The following is a 5,490-nucleotide window of genomic DNA, read 5'->3' as shown; positions in this document are numbered from 1 at the left end:
TCAATGTTGATAGGAGTACAAGGAGAAGACTGGAAATTCTTTACAGTGTTATGCTTAGGCCATGCACATGAACATGGAGTTGATCTTTGGAACCAAAGTTCCTGATCCACTTTCTCTAAGTCCCTTAGGATTGGATTCAGGCATCCAGTGTCTCTCCATATCCACAGATTACATAAAAATATTAAGATGCCACATGACATCCCACTAAGGAGCTCCCTCCGCTAAGCTGGGAGGATAGCATTCTTTGGTTCACTGGTTATTAATAACATGTTTAACAGTGCAATTGCCAAACTTCAATTTTCTATTCTATTCATAAAGACATCTTAGAAGTGTTGTCAAGTGTATTAGAGGAACCCGCCTCCTCCCTGGGCTCTGCTGGTGGTCAGCAGTGGATACAATAGAGTGGAATATGTGGTGTTGTCATGTATGTGGGCTCCATCTTTGGACCTGGTTGTTGTGTATAAATCCCACCATTACCATTTACTGGCTGCATTACTCTTAACTCATGAGATTGAAACCGTGCCTACCAGATAGGGTTGAGTGAAGATTAAATGAGTTAATTCATGAAAAATTCTTAGAACAGGACCTGACACATAGAAACACTCACGGAATGTTAGCTATTATTATCTACAACAGTTCTTCAATGGACAATTCATATTAACAGACTCAAAAAATAAAAGAACAACATCCATTCCTTCTTTGTCAGTCTCCACCCATAATGGTGAGAAAGAGCTGTTACCACTTTCCCGTCTCAGTTCCTGGTCACAGCTTGGACCATTCAATCATTAGGTCACGCTTTAGCAGAGAGGAGGGCCATTTTATAGCAAGGAACAGAATCCAAGTGCATCCCCTCACTTTCACTTCTGGTAAACCCACCTGGGCAGAGCCTATACCTTTGTGCAGACAGGCCAGCCTCATCCACGTCTCAAGTGATTAGGGAGACGGATTCAGGATCTCCTCTGTAGAACCATCCATCTTAGTTTCAGGATAAGTAAAGGAAAAGAGAGCAGGGTAGGGACAGATGGCTGGAAAATCAAAATCACTTAAGACTCAAGTCTAAGCTTCATTCCCCCACCGTGTTTTTATAAGAAAGCTTTGCATTGTTAATGGACAGAGAGGTATTTGGGGCAGTTTCTCAGATTTAAATACTTTGATCTTGTGTTTCCTATATCTTTATCTTTCCTTGTGTGTACAAAATTCCAAACTAGGAGGATTAAGACCCTATCAAAATGTCACCATGCAAAGTGTCACCATGAAACCCCAAACTGAAATAACGGCCTGTTGTATTTTTAATCAATGATGACTCACGTTGATCAACTTCTTCCTAAGTGCTCATAAATATTAATTTCTAATTTATTTTTTAAACTTATTGGATTCTAAATGGATCCTGTGCATTTAATAATACATTCAGTAATTTGCTTCAAATTTCTGCTCCAAATCAGCACCAAATTCCTTGATCTACAGTTTGACAAATCTATTCCCTTTTCTTGTGTTAGAATCAGGCTCATGCTGGTTTGCCTCCAGTCTTCAAACAGCTCTGGGGGCATAGAGAGTTGCCTCAGCTCCAGGAAGCTGCTACACCAGGGAGAATGAGATCTGAGCAGCAGGCAGACACCTGCAATTTACAGCCACCAGGGTCAGCCCTGGAACAAGCAGAATGACACGGAGGGTTGCTGTGAGAGAGCATTCCTTTACTTGATCATTCATTAATTCAACGTGCAGTGAATGCCTTAAGTGTGAGTTTAAAAGGGAGAAAGGGAGAGTACAATCATGAACGAGAGAAACATAGCTTGCCCCCTTTTGGCACTTCCATTCTAGCTCAGAAGACAGATTTTAAATGGCCATTAAAAATAAGTGAGGAGTATAATATTAGGAGAAGGACAGACTGTTGCAGGACTGTATGGAGACAGGGATGCTAACATCATCTGTAAGTCAGGAAAAGCCTCCTGGGGAAGTTCTGTTGATTTGAAACCCTAAGGGTGAGTGAGGAGGTGTTATCCAGGACAAAAAGACAAAAGGAAGTGGATTGGTAATGAGGGAGGATTCTAAGCAAAAACAGTTAACTTTGTATGAAGGTTCACAGCAAGCTTGTCCTACCCATGGCCCACAGGCCGCATGCAGCCCAGGACGACTTTGAATGCAGTCCAACACAAAACTGTGAACTTTCTTAAAACATGATGAGTTTTGTGATTTTTTTTTAGCTCATCATTAGTGCTAGTGTATTTTATGTGTGTCCCAAGACAATTCTTCTTCTTCTTCCAATGTGTCCGAGGGAAGCCAAACAATTGGACACCCCTGGAGAAATCATAGTGTGGGAGGAACCTTAAAAAGTCTATTTGGCCCAAGTCTGAAAGTACCAAAATTAAATCTAAAAGCAATGGGCAAAAGCCAAAATTTGGAAGCCCTTGAGAGTCATATTACAGAATTTGGATGTATTAAGGATGATGGAAAGGCCTAATAAGTTTTGATTTGGTTTGTTTTCCACTGAAATGTTTTAAGCAACTGATTGTTGTGGTCAGTTGTTGTTTTAAAGGTCATCCTACTAAATAGTGAATGAATTAGTGGGGAGACAAAAATGCATGTGGGAAGAATAGTGTCTTCGTCTGCTCATTCTGCCATAACAAAATTCCATGGACTGGGTGGCTTAAACAACAGAAATTTATTTTCTCACACTCCTGAAGGCTGGAAGTCTGAGATCAGAGTGCTGACATGGTCGGCTTCTGATGAGGGCTCACTCATCGGCTTCTGATGAGGGCCCGCAGACTGCTGCCTTCTTACTATATCCTTGCATGGCAGAAAGAGCAAGAGAAAGCTCTCATGTATGTCTTCTTATAAGGGCACTAATCCCAGCAGGAGGTCGCCACACTCAAAGCCTCGTCTCAACCTAATTACTTCTCAAAGCCCCATCTCCACATACCATCACATTGGTGGTAAGGGCTTCAACATAAGAATTTTGGGGGAGAACAAGCATTCAATTCATAACCAACAGATAGGGAATTACTGCATTGAGGTCAGAGATGGGAGCCTAAGTCATGCATTAATGGAGAAACTGAGGAGAACTAGAGAAATTCAAGTGTTAGTTATGTTTGCCGTAGAGGACACATAGAACTGATGTTCACCCTGGTTGGGGAAGCTCTCAAACTAGCAATTTGCTTTTGTCTTCCTTCATTGGCTCAACCAAACACTAAACTTGCTTAGCTTTCTTGTAGCCTAGTATCCAAAACAATATCACCTACAACATTTATTCCCAGGGCAAGGACAGACTCAAGATATAAAAGGGATGACTCCCCTCTTGTTTGACTTTCTGTGGCATCATTACCTTGTGTTCATCTCCAGTGTGTTCCCATTTCTTAATCACTATATTACTGTCCATTGGTGAAGAACATCCATCCAAAAATGCAAAATTTATGGTCTGCACCAGTACCCCTCTGCTCCAGCCATTCCAAACAAAAAATATCTCCATGGACTTCTAAGTCACCTGTTAACCAGATGTCTTCTCCTGTTTTGAGATTTTCTGGGTAGATTTATCAAGACTTCTTAGATCTATATCCATTGTCTACCACCCAGTGTCCAATGAACAATAGCCAAAGAAATAGTATTTATCAGTAACTCAAGGAATCCATCCAATATTACAATAAATACTGACAAGAGGATTGACTCAATAGTCTTATGAGAGCAAAATTTACAGAGTATTTTAAACGTCCATGCTTTGAAGTCTACAGATGTGAAAATCCTAGCTCTACTTCTTAGTAGCCACTTAACTTATTTTTCTCTAAGCCTATAAAACATGGATGTTGGGATAATGATACTTCTTTCAGACAGTGCCTAGCACACACTGAACACTCAATAAATGGAGCCAACATGAATGCTAACCACTATACACTTCTAACGGTTATTATCAGATTGCATGACAGTCAGGTGAAAGCATCAATATTCTTTACTTTGTCTTCAAAATGTTTTAAACAAATATATGTCCATTTACTATTATTAATAAACATTATTAGTAAGCAAATATTTACTAATTTATAGATAACATAATGAATATATACATTCACAGTCCTAGTTAGTCCCTAGAGGTCAACACACTGAGTTTTTTCTTTTTTGAATTTTTTGGTAATTCACGCCATGGTTCTAACTGTTTGTACTATTTTGTTTGACCAACTTCAGACAGTATTTATTAACTCCCTCCTCTGAAAAGTTTTTATAACTTTTGTTTACTTACCTCTCTTTCCTAATTATTCTATTATTTCCTTGATTGTATAAGAGTATTCTGTTTTTTTATTGATAAATTTTCTATCTCATGGGCCTTCTGATATTCTCATTCATGTCACTTAACTTTTCTCTCATTGTTTCTATTCCTTATGAGTCTTAGTACTGCCCTCTGGGACAATCCTCTGGCTCTGTCTTCCAATTCATTAAGTCAGTCTTTAGCTTTGTCTATTCTTTCTATTTATATAGTTCAGTGGTTTTTAATTTTTTAATGATCATAATTTAAATGTCTTAATTTTCTCATTGGCACTTTTAAATAATTACCTCTAGTGGGTGCTGTGGGCACACCCACTCATACCCCAGCTCAGGACCAAGGTGCTCCATCATCCAATCACACAGCTGATGGTTGATGCATAAATACAGCTCCAGAGCTCCCCATGAAGTTGGCTGGGTCCTCTGTTGTGACTACATTGCATCTCAACTTCTTCCTCTGCTCAGTCCTGCTTACCTCAGTTTTTCTCGAGTGTGGATCTCAAGGGTACTCCAAAGTCACCCTCCAGTAAGCAAACCTTAGTCTCAGAGTATTTGTCCTGGACAACCTGACCTAAGACATCACCTGCTCTTGTTTTATGGATATAATAGCCTCTCTTATTGCTGTGAGGATATTAGTATTTCTTTCAAATTCTTTTTTTTTTTAAATTTACTCTATTATCTCTACTTTCCTAGGTTACAGTTACTCAGTTTAAGTTGGATGTCTCCTTGTTTGCATGCTGAACTTTACTAATATGATTCTCCGTTCCAGCTGTTTCTATTTTCTGCAGCTTGCAACTGGTGATCCTGGAGAAGAAGAAATGGATTGCTGGGTGGAGATGCTGGTAGTTTATTTCCAGTGTGTGGTAGCACTCCCACTCCAGGAGATGAGAGGATACGTGGAGCCCCTCCGTTTCAACCCAATTGCTCACATTCACTGCCCTATGGGGAAAGAAGGGTAAGGCTGTGAGCTCCTCTGCAAAAAGTGATAGTTGGGGCACAGAAGAGAGAGAGCAGTCCCACAATTAATCAGTGCCCTTGGACACTCTCCTGTCTGTGGTGTGTTTATGCCAGACTCAGAGCACACTTGAACCAAATGACTTCTACTGTTGTAGTAGTAATTTTCAGCTTAGATTTGGGGCTGTGGTGCTGGGCATGGTGGCTCACACCTGTAATCCCAGCACTTTGGGAGGCCGAGGCAGGTGGATCACCTGAGGTCAGGAGTTCAAGACCAGCCTGGCCAACATGGTG

Source organism: Colobus angolensis, unplaced genomic scaffold, assembly GCF_000951035.1.
Source record: "Colobus angolensis palliatus isolate OR3802 unplaced genomic scaffold, Cang.pa_1.0 Scaffold302, whole genome shotgun sequence".
Taxonomy (NCBI): domain Eukaryota; kingdom Metazoa; phylum Chordata; class Mammalia; order Primates; family Cercopithecidae; genus Colobus; species Colobus angolensis.
This window is presented reverse-complemented; position numbering follows the sequence as displayed.